We start from the raw sequence: 23,822 nt of genomic DNA on the forward strand, positions 1-23,822 counted from the left end.
ATAATTTATGGGAGACGACAGTCGCTAATGGGGGATGTAGGTATGTACCCTTATATTTGTTTTCTGGGAAAGGAAGAATTTATTGACATGGCCATATTTTAGAGATTTTAATACAATTGTTGGTAATATTATTTTTAAGAATTTTTATATGTAGATGTAATTATTAGTTTATCAATAACGCATCATGCAAGCGTTTACATAGAGAGAGATAATGTACAGTAATAGTCTATTTAAATATATTTAGCAATAGTGATGACCTAAGGTTATTTTGTTCATTAAGTAGTGGGGGATGTAGGTATGTACCCTTATATTTATTTTCGGGGAAGGGAGAATTTATTGACATGGCAATTTTTATTTTTATTTTAAGAAAGAATTAATGTATGTAGATATAATTAATTACATATGTAGATATAATTATTACTAGACATGGAAATTTTTATTTTTATTTTAAGAAAGAATTTACATATGTAGAAATAATTATTAGTTTAACAATAACGCATCATGCAAGCGTTTACATAGAGAGTAATAATAGTCTATTTAAATATGTTTAGCAGTGGTGAAGATATAAGGTTGGTTTGTTCATTAATGATTTTAAAATTAGGATTGTTTACATATTTATTTATTTCTAATTGCTCTAATATATTCATTTTTCTACCTTTGCTTTCAATATGTAATGGAATTGGTTTATTTGAGACATGAATTTTGTGGTTATTTTCATTTAAATGGTTGGCAAATTGAGAGTCTAGTTTTTTATTTTTGTAAGATCTTACGTGCTCTGAATATCTAGTTAAGAAAGAGCGTCCAGTTTGTCCCACGTAAATTGCATTTTCAAATAAATTACAAACGTTTCAGTACTTATTATCAAATGTTAATCACGCTCGAATCTATACATATTTTCATTCTTCTGCTTTATCATATACTATGTCCAATTCCAAAAATATGTATAAAACTAAAAGTACTACCTAAGAGTAAAATCTGTCATCTGTAACGGCAGCCTAAAATCTGTATCAATACAGATAAATCTGTATATATGGCAACACTGACCTCGACGTTTCTTAAAAGTTATTAGAAAAGGTGCATTTTTTACAAGGATGTGTGTAAGAAAAGTGATTTTCTGATGAATGTCGACAAATCCAAAATCATATTTATTCTAATGAAATGAATGTAAGAAGTTACATAAAAAATATAAATAACAATGATATTTACGGTACGTTTTGCCACATTCAAATGTGTATTGAACGTGGTCAATAATACTGTTAATGTACATATCATTGTGTTAACACATTTATATCGACATTACAAATTACAGGGTGGCGCAAAATTGATCACCTTATCGGAAGTTGTTATAATATTTGTAAACGGCATCGTACGTCAATCATATTTGACATTTGTGAACTAGACAGCTGCAATATACAAGTAAATTGATAAAACGGACACAAATGTGTATCAACACTGGCGCCAGCTACTTGACGAATATAACCTTTTTGTCAACCCTTATCCGCACCTAATGGTGCATAAGGCACTGCATCGTGTTGACGCAGTGTTATCTTGATCATTACTTACATGAAGGCGAGGTGATCACTCCTGCGCTTCAGGCACCAGTCCAGGGTAATATTAAATAAATATTATTGAGTTAAATCAAGAATATTCATTATTTTACTTAATAATAATAAAACCCTTATCCGCACCCCAATGGTGCATAGGGCACTGCGTCATATAAACGCAGTGTTATCTTGATGGTTTACACATGAAGGAAAGGTGATCAGCCCTCCGCTTCAGGTACCCAGTCCAGGGTAATATTGAATAAATATGACAGTGAAAAAATCACTTATATTTATTTTACCCCCCTTGGGAATCGAACCCGGGACCTCGAGAACGGTAGCCGAGCGTGCTGACCATTACACTACGGAGGCGGACGAAAAAAATTAAAGGTCCAAATAAAGATTTCCGTTCCTCAATTTTTTATTATTTCATTTAGTAAAAAAGTTATTTAAAAATAAAATTGGATGATCAACATTGCGCCATTCTCAATACATTCTTGTTCATATACAGTATCTGCCTAGTTCAAAATTTTAAAATATGTGATTGATTTACGACGCCATTTACAAAAATTATAGCATTGTGGCAACCCACAAATCGACTATGGCAACTCAAATCGAGTGAAATAGCGAGCACCCTACACGAAGCCCGCAACGAACGGAAGCGAGCCCGTTACACTTCGTCGCCACTCGTCCTCAGATCGACACGTATTTCAACTGTTCTCATATTAGAATCACGCGATTATTCTTAAGTATTTTCTTGATTGTAATTTGATAGAACTGAATAAATTTGTGTTAAAAGTAATCCGCTTTCATCTTGCTTCCCTTCTGATAAATTAAAGTGGTATTCAACTAGAAACCACAGCATCTTCCGATAGGGTGATTGATTTTGCGCCACCCTGTATCAACATTGAGAAATATCAATAAAGACATGCCATAATGAAGTCATTTGGAGACGTGAAATTTCTGAAGACATTTTTATTATGTTACAAATGAACCAATAACGTAAGAATATGCGAAAAAATCTAATACCAGTGATAATAAAATCGGGAGAAAGTGACATTCTTACATATTATGTAACAAATTAACAAAGATATTTATGGTGTTAGTTTTTTTGTTGTTGACATTTTTATTGTAAGACTTCAGAAAAAAAATTAATTACAATTTTTTTGAGCTCAGATACAATGTAATTTACAACATTTTGAGTGTGTCCAAATACTTGTTCACAAAATCTGGATTATCTCCAATTACAGGAGTTATTTTCATATTATTTTTTATAATGATATCTCATCAAAGATGAAGAAGAATATGGAAGTCTTGGCATTTACGGGGCTTACGACCGTCATAGGCTGGTTTAAGTGATCACTTTACACACGTGTAACATTCACCAATTCTACCCATTATTGACAACCACACTACTAGAATTCTTGGAAGTTCTATATATATGAACCAATTTAGAAACCTTGTTCATGAATCACTAGAACTTCACTAGAGACATCTATTGGTGAGATGTAAAGAAGCTTTTTATTAAGCAGAAACTCTTATATCAGTATGTGATGTAAAGATCTTAATGTAATTATCACACTGCTTTCGCGTAGGCTGAGAGGATAGAGCGATAAATTACTAACAACATTAATTTACAACATATTTTTTTATTGAGGAATTGGTGAATTATTTATAAAGCTTGTCCCTTTCGAACATTCCTCAACTGTTGGCGCTACAATCAGCTATACTTCACAAATGTATTGAAAACCTTTCCCTTATGCGGGTCATTAGAATTTTACTAGAGACATCTATTTGTGATATGAAAGAAGCTTTTTTATTGAACAGAAATTATTTAAACTCTTTCATTTGTATGTGAGGTCCGAATCATAGATTTTAATAATATAATAATTTATTATATCCTCATAATTTGACCAGTCATTTATTTACAATATTTTGAGTGTGTCCAAATACTTGTTCACAAATCTGGATTATCTCCAATTATAGGAGTTATTTTTCATATTATATTTTGACATCTCAACATAAATGATGAAGAATTTGAAATATTCTTATTCATCTACATATCGCTCACTCCTTTCAAAAACGTCATAATAAAAATTGGCAATTTTCAGTTGTGCATGTTTTCGGGATGCCCAGAAAATACACTATATCTCAGCAAAAGAGGCATATTTTTAACTTAATATTTACCCGCCACAGGGCAGAAAGTGTTGTTTTTGTATTTTGAAGAAAAGGTATTGTTTAATTATTTTTTTAAATCTACTAAATATTTTTCAAATGGAGAAAAAACCTTCAGATTTTACCTTAAGATATCTGTTGCACAGTAAATAGTTCAATAATTGGCTTGATATTTATTTATAATACATTGTGTTATATTTTTAAACTTTAAAAACATTCTCCTGAAAAATCAAGTTTTTTGATTTAAGACGTTCTTGAAAGGAGTGAGCGATATGTGTATCAAAAAACAAAATATATAATTGGAGATAATCCAGATTTGTGAACAAGTATTTGGACACACTCAAAATGTTGTATTTCAACATTACGTTTTCGATGGTCTTCCTCAATTTCGAAGTCTATCGACACTCGCATTATAATCGGTTTAACCGTTCTTTCGGGACATTATTTAAATTTATACAATTTTATCACGAATAACCCCAATGATATCATTTGATTTTATACAGGTTATTTATAATATATATATGTTTTATAAAAAGTTAAGTAATTACGGTGTAATAGCCGCTGTAAAATCGATTTTTAGTATTTCAATGTCTAGTAGACGTGAGTATATTATTTTTTTACAACTCTCACTTTTATCGATTTTTATGACTTCCGGAAGAAAATCAAGTAAATTTCCTGTAATGTTATTAATGTTACACAATCATCATAAATACATTACGCTGATCTTTTTTAACGGAATAACGTATTAACGTTCATGGACATCTATACTCAAGTGGTTACTTTAAAACGTAGTAACGTCTGGACGTTCATGGACATCATTACTCAATTGCGTATTTTAGAACGTAGTAACGTCTTAACGTTTATGGACATCTATACTCAAGTGGTTACTTTAAAACGTAGTAACGTCTGGACGTTCATGGACATCATTACTCAATTGCGTATTTTAGATCGTAGTATCGTCTTAACGTTCATGGACATCTATACTCAAGTGGTTACTTTAAAACGTAGTAACGTCTGGACGTTCATGGACATCCATACTCAAGTGGGTATTTAAGAACGTAGTAACGTATTAATGTTTATGGATATCCATACTCAAATGGGTAGGTATTTTAAAACGTAGTAAAGCCTTAACGTTCATACTCAAGTGGGTACAGCTTCCATTGCAGGCACGCAACGTAAATAAAAAATATTTTAAATATGTAAAAGCTCTGTCTGTTTTGAACAGCAATAAACAATTAAACCTCAGCTGTTCATACATAGCGCGCGCATCAGCTTATTATGGCACTTTGTACCGTTGTATATATGTCGGAATATATATATGTACCTCTCTTTAGCGTTATATCTTTCTTTTCACTCATGTAACAAAATGTGCCTAACAAACGTGACGCTTCCTTTAAATTTCACTTTTAATTCTAGTCCAATTATCGATGAAAAAAATGGTCTGGGAATTTTACAGAATAATAACATCAATAAAGTCACTCGATGAAAAATTGTCAAAATACTTGAAAGAGGGATGGGAGGGACGAAAAGCGGAAAAGAGAGAGATCAAATCAAGTCAAAGACAAATTGTATGAAAATAGCGACACACCACGATATAAATGTCAAATTACAAACATTCATTCATTCAAACCCTTATCTGCACCCCAATGGTGCATAGGGCACTGCATCATACAAACGCAGTGTTATATTGATCGTTAACACATGAAGGAAAGGTGATCGGCCCTCCGCTTCAGGTAAAGGTGGTCAGTCCAGGGTAATACGGAATAAATATAAGAGTGAAAAAATCACTTATATTTATTTGACTTCCCTGGGAATCGAGCCCGGGACCTCCAGAATGGTAGCCGAGCGTGCTAACCATTACACTACGGTAGCGGACGTATATCAAACGTTATATCTTTCTTCACTCTCGTGTAACGAAATGTGTCTAACAAACGTGACGCGTCCTTGAAATCTCACCCTCAATTCTCATCCAATTATCGCTAATCGGATGATAGAAGTTTCGATTAAAAAATAAAGAAGTCTAGTGCAAAAACTTGTTTTCTTCGGTCTTTAATGGACGCCTTGGACGATGTTGGAAATCCTATCCCGGTGTTGAAATAATCAGACCATATTGTTGGCTTAACATTGAAAGCGAAGACGACTTCCTCATCGGGTCACGCAACGCGCTTTACACACGATCGATCATTTAATAGCATCAACCTGATTCAAATGTTGCGTCAAATGCTTGATGACTCATCACCTTCTGCGTTTTTGTATCTGTAAAGTCTCTAGAAGATTTGGTGGACTATAAAGCCAAGTGGCCATTCGGCCAAGTATTAAGTTTTGTGCTGACATTTCTTGATGGCACTGCATTTTATATATTATTTTTTGATATTATCTCATCAAAGGATGAAGAAGAATATGGAAGTCTGGGCATTTACGGGGCTGACGATTGTCATAGGCTGGTTTAAGTGATCACTTTACACACGTGTAACATTCACCAATTATACACACTACTAAAATTCTTGGAAGCTCTATATATATGACTCAATTTTGAAATATTATTCTTGAATCACTATAACTTCACTAGAGACATCTATTGGTGAGATGAAAATGTAAATGCCCAGACTTCCATATTCTTATTCATCTTTGATGAGATATCAAAAAATAATATGAAAATAACTCCTGTAATTGCAATAACATGAAAATAACACGCATGTATAACATATCGCTCACTCCTTTCCAAAAGTAGATTTTTCAGGATTGCGTTTTTAAAGTTTAAAAATATAATAAAACGTATAAAAAAATATTAAGCCATTTATTCAACTTTTTACTGTACAACAGATATTTTTAGGTAAACCTGAATGTTTTTTCTCCATTTGAAAAATATTTTGTAAATATAAAAAAAAATTAACGATACCTTTTCTTCAAAATGCAAAAACAACACATTCTGCCCTGTAGCCGGTAAATATTAAGTTTAAAATATACCGCTTTGCTGGAATATAGTACATTTTCTGGGCACTCTGAAAAGGTGCACAATTGAAAATTGACGATTTTCGATATACGACGATGTTGAAAGAAGTGAGCGATATGTTTGACAACGATGTTGAATACATCGAAACACGCCTTATGCACTGTTAGTTGCGGATCAGTAATAGTGGTGAATTACATAGATCTGTTAGTTTTACAAATATATACGAGTTTACACTATCGGCTGAAAATTTTTTTTCATATCACGATAACAAGATTTATCTCAATATAAGAAAACAAATGTATACTTTTTCCACTTTTGTTTTATTTAACCATTGACTGGGTTTCGTCGTATCGACATCTAATGGGATGCTAGACAAAATTGTGACAAAATATATGCACAACAAGGCGGAGGTTGAAAACCATGATTTTAAATAAATTTTCTGACAAAATGAATTAATTTCACGAATTGATGCAGAAATTAATATCTATACGTTTTTAATTTAAGTTTGACTTGGTAAATACCACTATTTCTAAAAATCCATTTTGACACGTTTTGATGGATTTCGCATCATTTTCAGTTATATATATTAGTATTATGTATGCATAATTTTATGCTTTATAAGTTAAGCTATATGTTTACTTTAAATCAATGAAACTCTAATTTTGACATTAAAAAAAAGGTGTGATGGTTTTTTTATTCGAGATAAAAAAAGTTTAAAAAGTGAATAAAAATACTTCTTTGAACTTTTTAAACTGATAAACAGATTTTTTTTTAAATTTCAACGCCTTAAAGCGTCTTTAAAAAATATTTGTTATACAATTGGAATAGCATTAGCATTGTATGTTCTGGCCTTTATCACGCAATTTATTCGTATTGGCATGGATTTGTATAGCTTTCTCAAAATTTCTCCGGAAATTTCTTCATACCTTATTTTTCCAGGTTCGTAAGTAACTATTAATTGTTCCTAGAAGTGATAAAACCATGACTCAATCCTAGGTGTAATTAATTTGAGCACTCAGCGGGAATTTTAGTTCTAAAATAGTCACTCGGCTATTTATGTTTTCGGGGGTGTATATATGTATGTATGTATGTATATATATATATATATATATATATATATATATATATATATATATATATATATATATATATATATATATATATTTATATATATATACATATATATATATATATATATATATATATATATATATATATATATATATATATATATATACATATATATATATATATACATATATATATATATATATATATATATATATATATATATATATATATATATATATATATATATATATATATATATATATATATATATATATGTATATATATATATATAACAAGTGTTGTGTACTCGTATTGCAAGTTACAGGTTTTTCCACTTTTCCCTTTGGGCCGTCAGCCTCTTGACTGCAAATAACTGCATACTTGAACACTTAGAGTTCAAGTTCTATGTTGCAGTTCAGAAAGTACCTATGACAGCTCCGTACGTAAACATGCATTATGTAAAATGAATAATTATAATTAAGTGCATAAAATAAAACTATTGATTCGGCATTCGCTTTGTGGAATAAGATAATGATTATACGATGATAATTCAATTTAATTCGATTCAATTCAAATTATTTATTTTCAATTAACATATACATTACAAACTAAAAAATTAAACCTTGTACATTAAAATAGAAAATATGCAAGAACTATTGCTAAAAGTGTAGAAGAATCCCGCTTCGGAAAACTCCCTCAGACATATGGAACAGATCAATATCAACATAGCGGTAGCTCTTCCTACAGGCATAACCATCGGCAGGTTGGTCCTGTGTATAGGAATGTGAAACAATCTATGCCGACGTTGTCTTAGGTAACTATCGGGAACATATAGACAAATGTTCCGGATAATTTCAGGATTATCGATCATACCGCGCAACTATCGATAAAAATGCGCAATCAAATACACATTCCTTCTAGTCTCTAAACTATTGTAGCCAAGCATACCCTGGAGAAACTGGGTCGGGTAGAGCCTAGGATAATAGCCGTACTCTGTCATGTAGAGATAATGAAAATGATATGATAATAATATAATACTGTGTTAAAAACTCTGTGTTTGTACTTTTACATGTTGATGGGTCGTTTGTGACCCAAAAATGTCTGCCAAGCTTAAAGAAAAAGCCTAAAAATTATCAGACTCGCACTCCTCTATGGCTCCGAATGCTGGACGATATATAACACTTCTCTAGCCAATTAAAACTGCTGAAACGCGAATGCTTAGGTGGTCAGCTGGAGTGTCCCTTAGAGATAAAATAAAGAGTTCACGCATTCGTGGACGCCTGGCTGATATCAATAGTACGGTAGAGGAATTTAGTTGGAATGACATCTTGAGGATGACCAAAAAATTGATGGATGCGGAATAAAGATAACACGATTCGAAAGCTTGACCTAGGCGACGTTATATATGATAGGAAGACCAACAACCTGAGGACGAGGAGAGCTAGTCGTATATGAATAAATAAACTAAAAAATGTAGTCCTATAGAAGGATTTTATTTTTATATTTAAAGTACATGGATATACTAAAAGAGATATAGATTAAAAGACTACCTTATCACTTTAACGAATGTTTTTAATATTAATATATAATGCGAATGAATGAGAATAAGTAATGTTGACCTTAGAGGCTTGTACACTTCACTTCAAGGTTTGTAATAAATAAATAATGAAGTTCTAGTGATTCAAGAACAACGTTTCAAAATTGGTTCATATATATGTAGAACTTTCAATAATTCGAGTAGTGTGGTTGTCAATAATGGGTAGAATTGGTGAATGTTACACGTGTGTAGTGATCACTTAAACCAGCCTATGACGGTCGTCAGTCCCGTAAATGCCCAGACTTCCATATTCTTCTTCATCTTTGATGAGATGTCAAAAAATGATACTGGAGAAATAAATAATTGGAGATAATCCAGAATTGTGAACAAGTATTTTGACACACTCAAAATGTTTTAAATAAATAAAAAATAAATAAACGAAATCGTCAATTGCAGGTCGAACCTAAATACAAGTGTATTATAATTGGAGCAAAATGAGGTAACTTTGGACGCCTTGATGACACATTGCATAAATATGTTACCGTTCGACCGTGGATCATAATTAGTCCGTTTTCACATTTTCGCCGGTCGCAATAAAATGCCTATAATTTAATGCACCTTTCTCACTTTCGCGAATCGCCGTGTGTCTTGCCTGTCGGCCACTTAGGACATTCTGTAGCGGAAGACGCACTGTAAAAATATTTTTAAATTATGTAAAAATGTTATTTTATTCAGTACGTATTAAATTATTGCAGTATTAATTCCGTAAGTGTATTTTTATTGTTGATGGCTTTAATGATTTTTCGCTGGCGGCATCAGTGCGAAACAATGAAAGAGAGATGGTATTTATAATGAAATTAAATTAACAATATTTATTACACGTTCTTCTTCTTCTTTTTCCTCTTCTTGGTTAGTGGTCGAGTGTGAAATGTTATGACTGAGGATTTTCTTCAAATATATTTACCCTATCCGTATCTATAGGGTCCGCCAAATAACATTTTTTTTTTGAAAATGGGGCGCAAAACATCGAGTGTAGCTTCGGCTGTGTGGCACGTAGCGCCGTCCTGTTGAAACCAAATGTTGCCAATATCTTCCTCTTCAATTTTTGTGAACAAAAATCCGTTCAACATGGCCCGATAACGATCGCCATTGACTAACGGCCACTCCTTGCTCATTTTCAAAGAAAAATGGCCCAATTATGCCTCTGGACCAAAATCCGCACCAAACAGTGACTCGTTTTGGGTGTACCGGCTTTTCAATGTATGCGTGCGGGTTTTCTGTGCCCCAAATACGACAATTTTGCTTGTTTACATACCCGCCAAGATCAAAATGAGCTTCATCCGAAAAGATGATTTTTTTGGCAAAATCGGCATCTTCTGTAAGTCGAATGTCGCAATATTTCTCAGCGTTGTTTAAGCGTATACACAACCATATTCGCTTAGCGGAAGGATAAAACTAATTATCTGTCAAATCAGACATGAGCTAAATGTTACCATTCACGAAATAAGCACTAGTTGAAAAAAAAAACTTTAGATGGCGGACCCTATAGCTGACTAACTGAACTAACTAACTACAAATCCCCTTCACTGCACGCACCGAGACACTTTTAGAAAATTTTGATGGTTTTGTATTTATTTAGATTGGCAGTGATAGGGAATTGAAAACTTTTAAATGCGAATTTACAGTAAAATCGAGATATAATTTTTTTTCACTTTTTTTTTTAAATTTCGAAACTTAGTTTATAAAACAAACAAAAAATGCTTTGCAAGAGTTGTGTCGGGAAGCCAAGATGATTATGTATCAGATCTGGGAATGCGGTGGGACAGCTTCCTTCTTGGCCATGTGAGTGTTTGCTTGAGATTGGCCGAGTAATACAATGTGGGGGAGTCTGGATGGTTCCATTCTCCTCACATGCGTATACCATTGTCTTCCTTACAAAACGACTAGACTCTTGCCAGATATACTTCTTAGAAGACTCTAATGAAGACTCATTTCTGACATTCTTAGCTCGCTTTTCTAACTGCGGTGTCCGCTCTGTATTTGATCCTCCCTCCTTTCAAGAACGTAATAAATAAAAAAAAATATTGATTTTTCAGGAGAACGTTTTTAAAGTTTAAAAATATAACACAATGTATTAAAAATAAATATCAAGCCACTTATTGCTGTGCAACAGATCTTTTTAGGCAAAACCTGAATGTTTTTTCTCCATTTGAAAAACAACAATACCTTTCCATCAAAATGCAAAAACAATATTTTCTGCCCTGTAGCGGGTAAATATTAAGTTAAAAATATGCATCTTTTGCTGGGATATAGTACATTTTTTGGGCATTCCGAAAACATGCACAACTGAAAATTTACGATTTTTGATTTATGACGTTCTTGAAAGGAGTGAGCGATATATCATAATGGTCACACAGGTTTATATATTTTAATTTTGCTGCCGATCTTCATATCAGGGTTTTTCCATGTAGAATTTTTCAGGCATCCTGAGATGACTGCAGCCTTATTTACTTGCCTCATTACTTCATTTTAGAAAAATGAATTATTGAATTATTCACCCTACGGATGAGATGGCAATATTTTAGGTGTTTCAACTTGATATTAAATATCTATCATTCTTTTTTATATGAAAGAAGAAGAAAGTCTGAGCATCCGAAGGCTTACGACCTGGCATTTGACCTGTGTTCAAATGGAATGAGCTTAATAATAATTTCACCAATTTTTCAACTGATGACGCTACAACCAGCCATATTAACAACCTAATATTATCTAAAATTGTACCGACATATGAAAGGTTCCGAGACCATTGCATATGTACAGATTTCAAAAATTAATGCAATATGGATTTTCAATAATGGCCAGAATGGTGAACGTTTCACAAGTGTATAAAGTGATCGCTTAAGTCATTCAAACGCCAGGTCGTAAGCACTGAACGGTTCTGAGACCATGGTATATGTGTATACAGGTTTCAATAATTAAAGCAATATGGATGTTCCATAAAAGGTAAAATGGTGAACGTTACACAAGTGTACAAATTGATCGTTTAAACCAGCCAAATACCAGGTCGTAAGCCCTGAGATGCTCAGACTCCATTCTTCTTTCATACAAAGAGGAACGATAGATTTTTCATTTTAAAAATAGAGGGACAGAGGAATAATTTAATCGTATTACAATTTGTAATCAATGATGTAATATCAGTTAATACAAATATTTGTAATATTTACATGGTCTTTGAAGGGCTGTTTAAAATTTGAGTAATGTTGGTTATTGATACAGGTAGGTGTGCTGATAAAAAAATATACTATTTCATTCGTCTTAAGCCTTGAGACAAATCTTATTATACCCGCATACACCTAATATTAATTAAAAGGTATGCTAATAATTAATATACATTGATAACTAATTAATTTTATTTTTCAAGGCACTATTTAGTAATCATAAAAATATCTTCCCTTTAATAATTTGAAGGATAGTAATAATGTTCTAAGTAGAAAATATATTATAATTTATATTTGAAGCACTAACTTTGTGACTTTCCATTTTATAATTAAAATGTTACTTTGTTTTAAAATCACTGTAAATATTTTATTACAACTTAATTATAATGTCCACCGGTTTCGAAGCTAACCGCTTCTTTATCAAGACTGATTATAAAACACTATCTACTAAATAATATTCAAAATATTTTGACGGTTAGGGAAAGCAGCTTAGGTAGATCTCAAGTGGCTTTATTTTTTGTGTTGATTGGCAGTCACAGTCAAAAGAGATCAGGGATGTTGAGTGATTGGAAACGCATTTAATAACTGACTTTTAGAAAAATCGTTTACTTGTGTATTTATTAGTTGTAAATTATTATTAATTGTCTTTTTAATTACTAATATTTCAAAATAATCTAATTGAAGTCCTGTATATTCTGTGTGTAATATATTGAGACCTTTATTTTAATCAAATGAGTGATTATTTTCTATTGAGTGATTGGCAAATTCAGAATAATTATAGTGATTTTAAAACAAAGTTACATTTTAATTAGAAAAATATTTATTGGATTTAAGTTTTGTCCTGCCATTTCTTGGTGGTCCTTCATTTTGTGTAATACAATAACAACTTTTCAGTTTATTTCATATATATTTAAAGATATATAAAAAAAAAAACATTTCTAAAAAAAATATACACAAAGTCATACTCAAAACCCTTACCATAACATATATATGTAATTACTGTACAATAACAATATTTGATTTATTGATTCGGCATTAACTTTGTGGAATGACATGTACATTATTTGAAAAAAATTAAACACTTATAATAAACCACTTAATGAATTTAAATTTATTACTTTACTACCCCATCAACCTCCATTTATACCCCTAAATATTTTTTGCTCGTTAGTTTAATTTTCACCTGTAGATGAAAACATCAATAAGTTTTCGAAACTAGTCATGTATAATAAAAATAAACTCATCAAGTGTTTAATTAAAAAAAAAACAACAATAATACACAAAATTAATTCAATTTCAATTTATTTTGTCAGGAAAAATAACATAAAGTAATGGCATTCACCTCTTGCTTCATTAACTAACTAACCATAACGCCGCTTCTCCGCAGGGGAAGGCAGAGAGAAAGGAACGCCACCACTCTGTCTTTTCAAACATTCTTCGCCTCTTCTACATTCATGCATCTCCTCTTACATACCCGACGAGTTTGATCAAGGAGTTCCTATATAGTTCACTCCTTTCAACAACGTCATATATCAAAATCGTCAATTTTCAGTCATGTTTTTGGAAAACCCAGAAAATGTCCTATATCCCAGCAAAAGCGGCATATTTTTAACTTAATATTTACCCGCTACAGGGCAGATAGTGTTGTTTTTGCATTTTGTAGAAAAGGTTTTGTTTAATTATTTTATTAAATATACTAAATATTTTTCAAATGGAGAAAAAACATCCAGGTTTTACCTAAAAAGATCTGTTGCACTGTAAAAAGTTCAATAAGTGGCTTGATATTTATTTTTAATGCATTGCATTATATTTTTAAAATTTAAAAACGATCTCCCGAAATATCATGTTTTTTGATATTTGACTTTGTTGAAAGGAGTGAGCGATATGTAACCTTGAGGTACCTTGCCTTTTTCTGTTATCAAACGCATGCATTTTTGTCGGATAGGCGATGAACGCTGAATATAGGAATTGGGACAACATGATCCTGGTTCGGTGCTCATTATGCACGTATGTTGCGATTAAAGTGCCTACATAAATTAATGGACAACGCACAATCCCCGTGCGCGGTTTAAGTGGGGAAATGACCACCTCTCGGGAGCCGTTCTTTATAAAGTCTCTCCATGGGAACTATTCGTTTAGTACGCCTTTGTGAGTGACGCTCGAGGCTGTCCGTTACAGTTAAATTTAAACTCAGGTTAACTTTAACTAGCTTCGCTCAAGCTCCAAGGGTTGGGTGGCATCGAACATTACATTGGTGGCCGTGCAATTTTTTACGAATTGTGATTTTTTGTGATTTGTGAATTTTTGGATTAGTTACTTGTGACCAGATAATAAGGTAGGATTTTACTGGCTTTTATAATTTTTATATTAATTATTTTAACTATTGTATAAAAAAATTATCTAAAGGTAATTTATATTTATTTTAACTATATAAAATATATCTTAGGGTTATTTTTATTTATTGTAACTATACAAAAAAATATCTTGAGGTAATTTTTATTTATTGTAACTATATAAAATAAAATATCTTAAGGTAATTTTTATATATTGTGACTATATTAAAAATTATCTTAAGGTAATTTTATTTATTGTAACTATAAAAAAAATCTCAAGGTAATTTGTATTTATTATAACTATTTACAAAAAAATAAGACGTATTTTATTTATTGTAATATAAAAAAATATCTTAGGGTTATTTTTATTTATTGCAACTATATAAAAAATATTCTTATGGTAATTTTTATTTATTGTGACTATATAAAAAATTATCTTGAGGTAATTATTATTTATTGTAACTTTATAAAAAATTATCTTAAGGTAATTTTTATTTATTGTAACTGTATAAAAAATTATCTTAAGGAATTTTTTATTTTTCGTAACTATATAAAAAAATTATCTTAAGGCAATTTTTATTTATTGTAACTATATAGAAAAAATATCTTAAGGTAATTTTTATTTATTGTAACTTTATAAAAAATATCTGAAGGTCATTTTTATCAAATGATCATGAACGCACCCATTGGTGCATAGGGCACTGAATCAAATTTATATATTATTATTTTTAATATAAAATATGTATTGGAGAGAAAAATCACTTAAATTTATTGTGACCTCCCTGGGAATTGAACCTATAACCTCCAGTACGGTAGCCAAAAGCGCTGACCAAAAGGCTGACTATAATAGATAATTTGTAAAACTTTATACATATTTATATTTTAAATGATTAAATCTTAATAATTCGATAGTAGTTTGATAATGCCCTAACAAGGCGAAACAATTGTCACGAATTTTTAATTTAAAAAAAATAAAAAAAATTGATGACTCAAACCGGTGTTTGATTAAAATAATCAAATTATGCTGTTTTTCCTATTATGAAATTATACGTACCTATAATAAGAATGAGTCCACCTTCGTAGTGCAGTGATTGGCACGTTTGACTTTAGTTCTGGGGGTTTCGGGTTCACATTAATTTAAGTTATTATTACCCTGTAATGGTACTTGAAGCGCATGACTTCAGTAAGGTCTTGATTTTACGTTATTAACTATCAAGATAACAAAACGGCAGTATGAAGAAGTACCCTGAGCACCATTATAAAAGGAGAATAAATTATATTTGGTAGCTTTTAGCACTTTTAATAATCAAAATTTCATTATTCGAAAATTTTAAGACTAAATATAGGAGCAACCATTTTGTTAAAAAAATCATAATTGTTAGTGGTAAAAAGTTCACACCGATTATATCACCTAATGTTACTAAGATATCAATCCTTTTTTACTCGCACCACATCTGACTACGAGCAGTTTTGAATTTGGAATTTAGAATTTTGCATACTGGTAAACGCCCGAAAACATGAGTTTATTTTTTATGCAGCTTTTTTAAAAATTCATTTTATCCACGCACTTAAAATATTATAATAAATGACAATAATACATTTGTATAATTTATATAGCGTAATTTTCGTAAAATACTACCTCAAGGGAGCTTAATGTATGTTTGTTAATATTATACGTCACTTTTTTTGTGGCAATTTTTGACAATTACTTAAACGTAATTTAAAGTAGGCAAAATGTATTGTACATTATTTTTTGACATCTCGACTTAGATGAAGAAAAATATGGAAGTCCGGGTATTTACAGGGCTCACGGCCGTCATAGCGTGATCACTTTACACACGTGTAACATTCACCAATTCTACCCATGATTGACAACCACACTACTCAAAATTTTAGCGCTCATGTATCTATCATAAATTTCATTCATCTTTATGTTATGGGCTGAGTATTGAGGAATCATCTATGGTCAGTTTGAGAAAGCTTCACACACATACACACACCCACACACAATTCAAAAAATTGTAATACTTCTTGTTTTCTCGATTTCAAAATACGATGATTTGCTAAAAATTTTAAAACGCTATTATATCACTGTTTAAATTGAGTTTACTCTCTTAACGTCGTCAATTTATCTATTATTTCTTAATATATATTAAAATTATCGTTAAAGCATTGCATTATCTAGAACTAGAAGCGATAATCTGGTTATTAAAATACATTAACAGCTATGAATTACATTCCTAGATCTGCGTACAATACGTATTTCAATTATCACGCGTAGCGAGCACCTCCCATATAGTGAGTACTTCGCATAGCGAGTAAAAAAATCGTGAAAAAGTTGCCCCCTTAACGAGAGACATTTCGCATAACGATTACAGAGAAAGGGCTAGATCCCCTTCTCACGGTATTCACTTGGGAACCGTGCCAGTCAAAACAAAAATGTTTCGCTTAAGGAGTAAGATTCTGGAACGATTTATGCTCGTTATGAGAGGTTACACTGTATATATGACACTGGAATAAAATATACTTATTTTTTGTATTTATTTATTTGTGTACATTTATTTCAATCACAATTTTTACATATTTAGAACATTTTTTTTCTTTGCAGAGACCCACCAAGCCACCTTGTGTGTCTTTTCGGTGGAGATCTTTTTTAATACATTTTTTATTGTTTTTAACGATTTTAACCTAATATAGACACAAAAAGAGAGAAAAATTAAGAATATAAACTATTTTACAGTTTTCATAAAATTAACTCTTGTTCATTCACCCATTCCTTTATTTTGCCTTTGTTCCATATTTTATTTTGACCTCTAACATCCGTCGGCAACAAATTTAAAAAGTTCGGAACGATATATTGCAGTGTTCGACTCCCATATTTATTGTTAATTCTTAGGACTATCAAACCTTCGTTGTGTGTAAATCGTGTATCATGGTTGTGTACTAAAGGATTTCGATATTTTTGTCTAGTTTGTTGTTCAACGATGACACTCATCCACAATATTCCACATGTTTACATATCAAGATTGGATTGTCCCTTTGATTAAATATATAAATATGATATAAGTATCGCATATCATTATTTTCTACTTTTTCTATTGTATAACAGAATCAAAAACGAAGATATAAGAACATAATGTAAGGTTGAACAAGGAATAATTGAAAAGATGAAGAAGAGTTCTTTACGGTGGTATGGACATGTGGAGCGAATGGATAACGAGAGAATGACTAAGAAAATATATGTGGCGAATGTGAGAAGGAAAACAGAACGAGGACGACCGAAAAAGACCAGATTAATCAGAACCTAAAATCTGGTGGTGTCAAAAGTCTGCGTAATCGGAAGGCATGTTTGACTAGATGTATGGATGTGAAGGAGGCGAGGAGTGTATGTCAGGACAGAAGAGTGTAGCGTTCCATCCTTTCTGCGTGGAATCCATCAGAAGAGTGTAGCACTACGGCTGTCCAAACTCAAAACACAGTAAGGGACAATTTTTTTGTAGTATGTTTATTTTGCATTTTTGGACTAAGTAGATTCTACTTAGTCCAAAAAGGAAAAAAAAAAACGTACTACAAAAAATGTCCCTTACTGTGTTTTAAAATTGGACAGCCAAAACGGCGTGATGGTAGTAGTAGTAGTTTTCTATTCCTTACGCATTTATTTCATCATCTCATTCGCAATAATTTTAATGAAACAAGTCCATTTTTTTACCTAATTGATATTGATATTTTTACCTAATTAAAAGTTGTTAATTGGTGGAAATACGATAGGGTTTATGAGTTTGTGGAACAATTAAGAATATCAAATTGTTAAGGTGAAATTATTGTTATTTTTTCCGCTTTGCTCAATATACCAACACAATTAATAAAATATACATAATTTTTAATTTTGGTAGATTGTGTAAATTCGGCCGTTATAAAATATTCAGTGTTACATAAATTAGATCGCTTAATCATATTTTAAAAGTACTTTTGTATGAAACCAATAAATAAATTATATAATATGTTTTATTTAATTATTTTTTATTCACAACGCCCTATCACCAGGGTGACGGTTCTGTTCAGGAGAATTTTTTGCCCCGACTATAAAATTCGTAGGAACAAAAAACTGCCACATTACAAATCTTTTTGACAGGACGAAGTTTGTCGGGTCCGCTAGTAAATAAATAAAATATTGTTATAATTCATGATTTTGTAAACTAACTAACTAACCATCACGCCGCTTCCCCGCAGGGGTAGGCAGAGAGAATAGAGCGCCACACCACACTGTCCTTGCAAACATTCTTCGCCTCTTCCACGTTCATACATCTCCTCATACATACCCGCCGATTGTTACGACTCCTAACCTGACCACTTTCAAATATTTGGCATACCTGATCGTGCCATGTTTTTCTCGGTCTTCCTCTGCTTTTTTTCCCACTAACATTCGCCTCATAAATTTGTTTTACCGTTCTTTCGTCACTCATTCGTTCCACATGTCCAAACCATCTCAACACACCTTTCTTAATTTTATCGATAGTGCTTATCTCAGCTTTGCATTCCTTCCTTATTTCACTATTCGTACATCTATCATACATCGTTTTGTCGCACATTCTTCTGAGAGATCGCATTTCGACTGCATTCAGTCTACTTTCATCCTTCATGATTTCATTCTGAGAATTATTTTGTTACGATTTTAAAGAATGAAGTAGTAAACATTTTTTTATTATTATTTACTAAATCAGACACTGGATTATTCACTCTACGAATGATAAATTAATATAACAAATGTCTCAACTTTATATGAAAGATCTTTAATTTTTATATGAAAGAAAATGGTCTGAGCATTCCGGAGCTTACGACCTGGCATTTGGCTGGCTTTATATACGTGTGTAACCCTATTGCATCCTCACAGCTAACCTCCGATTATTCTGTCTTGAACTGAACATTTTGAGGTTAATTAAAGTAATTGGTCCCACCAAGTCTTTTTCGGTCTTACTCTGCTCCTATTCCCAATTACATTCGCCTCATAACGTTATTTATGGGGCGAATACTTTCTTTCCTCATTCATTCATCCAAACACACTTTTCTTAATCTAATAATTAAATGGTTTAAATTGGACGTTTTATTATATTTCATATATATATACACATAATAATAAAACCCTTATCCGCACCCCAATGGTGCATAGGGCACTGTGTCTTATAAACGCAGTGTTATCATGATCGTTTACACATGAAGGAAAGGTAATCAGCCCTCCGCTTCAGGTACCAGTCCAGGGTAATATTAAATAAATATTACAGTGAGAAAATCACTTATATTTATTTTACCCCCCTGGGAATCGAACCCAGGACCTCCAGAACGGTAGCCGAGCGTGCTGACCATTACACTACGGAGGCGGACAAAATAATTAAAAGGTTTAAATTGGACGTTTTACAAAACAAATTGGACGTTTTATTATATTTCATATTTATATAATATATATTTTTAAATTCACATCAATTGAACGTTCGATTTGATTTATAAGGTGTCCAATTTGTTTTGTAAAACGTTCAATTAGAAGTAAAAAACCTGTATAGTACGCACGCTAAAACGGTATATTAAAATACTTTTAAAAAGTGTAATGATTGTTGATGTAAGTAGTCTATGGTCAAATTATTTTTGCAAAATGTTTACATATATAGTTATTATAGTTACATGTGTTTTTAAACTCGAGATTTCCTGTTTCATTCATATATTTTCCATTCAATGACATCTGATATGGCGTTTACTTAAAATTTTAAATTGAAATGCATTAAAATGTAGATGTAATACAATCGTAATTGGGCAGTTCATTATTTTAAGATCAATTCGATGCCGATAAGAGATAAAAAATAAAAAATAAAACATCGTTTCCTTTTGTACTTCACTCTTACTGCAAAGATAAAATCCGATTGCAAAAATGATAAAATAATGTACGGGAGAAAAGATGTCCAAAAATAAAATTAAAAAAGAAGTATGTAGTTTCAATATTTCTCAATGCACAAATTTTATAAATTGATTTAATTATGTAAATCAGTTTACGGTTTGTAATCGTCGAAGAGGGAAAGGAATACGTCGGATTATGGGACACCCTGTATGTATACTTAAATACTTATAAAGGCATTGTTTAGGCCTTATCAAGTCTAAATCCGGCCCTGCTCTGGCGTAACGAAATGTGCTTAATACACGTGACGCGTCCTTGAAATTTCGCTCTCGATTCTCGTCCAACTATCGATTATCGAAACGATATTCATACCTTTTTCCGCACCCAATGGTGCATAGGGCACTGCGTCATATAAACGCAGTGTTGACGGAAAGGTAATCAGCCCTCAGCTTCAGCTACCAGTCCAGGGTAATATTGAATAAATGTTAGAGTGAAAAATCACTTATATTATTTGACCGCCTCTGGGAAACGAATCCGGGACCTGCAGTATGGTAGCCGAGCATGCTGACCATTACACTACGAGTCTGTTTTGAGTCTGTCCAAATAATTGTTCACAAAATCTGTATTATCTCCAATTACAGGAGTTATTTTCATATTATTTTTTTTAAAATCTCATTAAAGATGAAGAAGAATATGGGATGAATCACTAGAATGAAGTTCTAGTGATTCAAGAATAATGTTTCAAAATTGGTTCATATATATATAGAACTTCCAAGAATTTGAGTAGTGTGGTTGTCAATAATGGGTAGAATTGGTGAGTGTTACACGTGTGTAAAGTGATCACTTAAACCAGCCTATGACGGTCGTCAGCCCCGCAAATGCCCAGACTTCCATATTCTTCTTCTTCTTTAATGAGATGTCGATATTAATCACTTAAAATCAAAAAGTATACAATAAAACAAATAAAACTAAGTACCCGGAGTTCATAAATGCACGGCGATAATTCGTGACGTAATTTCATTTTATGGGTCATCGTATCTCTCTCCACGCGAGCATTGTTACAATTTTTTTTCTGCGAAAAACGCAAGAACTTGTGTAGCGGTTATGACACAATAGTGAAATGTGGTAGGTATCAAGCGTAATTAAATGCTATTACTCTCGATGGCTCGTACTTGGGCTAATATGTTGCAGCGAATTAAAAACGAGACCATTAAGCTGGGAATTATCGATTTCAAAAAATAACAAGTTTGATATTGTTACATGGACCGGTGAAAGTATTGTTACGAATTAATAACCGATTAGTTTCGCAAAGATCTAGGGAAGTGAAAATAATGTACGAGGGAAAACCGTAGCGTAAATGAGAAGTCTTTATAGAATGCGTGTAGTAATTTTGGAAAATATTTATCATATCGCGGGCAAAAAAATAACCAACCAACTAACTAACTAACTATCGCGCCACTTCCCCGCAGGGGTAGGCAAAGAGAATAGAACGGCACAACACTCCGTCATTGCAAACATTCTTCGCCTCATCCACGTTCATGCATCTCCTCATACATACCCGCCGATTATTACGACTCATAACCCAACCACTTTCAAGTATTTGGCATACCTGATCGTGACACGTTTTTCTCGGTTTTCTTCTGCTCCTTTTTCCAATTACATTCGCCTCATAAATTTGTTTAACCATTCTTTCCTCACTCATTCGTTCTACATGTCCAGACCATCTCAACACACCTTTCTTAATTTTATCGAAAATGCTTATCTCAGCTTTGCATTCCTTTCTTATTTCCCTATTCGAACATCTATCATACATCGTTTTGTCGCACATTCTTCTGAGAGATCGCATTTCGATTGCATTTAGTCTTCTTTCATCCTTCTTTTGCCAAATACTGGCACAAAACGTTAAATCATTAAAATTAAATCATTGAAGCCAGTGCGGATAAAAAAGAAAAATATTTAGGGAGTTAATAACAAAATATAGACTTGTGTGTTTCAATATAATTATTGATATTTAAACTTAGCTTCACATACGGAGTTTAAAAATGGCGCAGAATGCATCGAAACACGTGTCACAATAGATTTAAAGATAAAGATGGGAATTTACCAAGTAAAACTTTATTTTATTATTTTTTTATTATTATTATTATTATTATTTTTTTTACATCTCATCAAAGATGAAGAAGAATATGGAAGTCTGGGCATTTATCTCACCAATAGATGTCTCTAGTGAAGTTCTAGTGATTCAAGAACAAGGTTTCTAAATTGGTTCATATATATAGAACTTCCAAGAATTTGAGTAGTGTGGTTGTCAATAATGGGTGGAATTGGTGAATTTTACACGTGTGTAAAGTGATCACTTAAACCAGCCTATGACGGTCGTCAGCCCCGTAAATGCCCAGACTTCCATATTCTTCTTCATCTTTGATGAGATGTCAAAAAATAATATGAAAATAACTCCTGTAATTGGAGATAATCCAGATTTTGTGAACAAGTATTTGGACACACTCAAAATGTTGTAAGTAAAACTTTAATTAAAAATTGATGGATATTACCACAAAGTTACTGCCAAATCAATTAATGAAAAAATAAAAATTGTATCTCGTTGCATTAAAATGTCCAAATGTTATAGACCACTGACTGCAGAAATCATTTTGCTTTTTTGCTATTATAATTTAATATGAACATTATATTATAATTGATTGATTTCGTCCATTCGACATTTTCGATAATCAAAAAATTGGTCAAACGTACGTGATTTACGAAGCAAGTCTACTTTGCGTACTATCAGAGGATATTATTATACCGGAGAAACTAATTTTGTGGTGTGCAATCTTAGAAATACCATATTTTTCTATTCGATCATGTGGACTTAAAGTGCTTGCGTTTGTGAAAAGTGAAATGTATCGAGAGCTAGTGTGAATGGAGCAATTTTATATGTTTTAATTCACACCGACATGACATTAATATATACCGCGTCGCAAACGTCATTATTTTTTTCACTGGAATGTATATATAATATACATACATAATATAAGTAAATAAAATTAAATGGCCGTTTTTTATTAGTATTGGTAATGCGAAAATATGAGAAATGATTTTTTTTTTTCAAATCT

At 31.9% G+C, this 23,822-nt stretch overlaps 1 protein-coding gene and 1 long non-coding RNA gene across 2 annotated transcripts in view; one reads left to right on the forward strand and one right to left on the reverse strand.

The window, feature by feature from the left end:
• LOC148311406 (uncharacterized) overlaps positions 1-23,822 on the reverse strand; it is a 166,133-nt gene that overhangs the window by 72,345 nt on the left and 69,966 nt on the right. The gene's annotated exons all lie outside the window — the stretch shown is intronic.
• Pxd (Peroxidase) overlaps positions 14,695-23,822 on the forward strand; it is a 112,195-nt gene continuing 103,067 nt past the window's right edge. The window contains exon 1 of the mRNA XM_088256697.1: positions 14,695-14,830. The gene's annotated coding sequence lies outside the window, so the exon portion shown is untranslated. The remainder of the gene's footprint in view (positions 14,831-23,822) is intronic.

This window comes from Brachycentrus maculatus, unplaced genomic scaffold, assembly GCF_059751285.1.
Source record: "Brachycentrus maculatus isolate JH-2025_06_01 unplaced genomic scaffold, ASM5975128v1 h1tg000065l, whole genome shotgun sequence".
In the NCBI taxonomy this organism is placed as follows: Eukaryota; Metazoa; Arthropoda; class Insecta; order Trichoptera; family Brachycentridae; genus Brachycentrus; species Brachycentrus maculatus.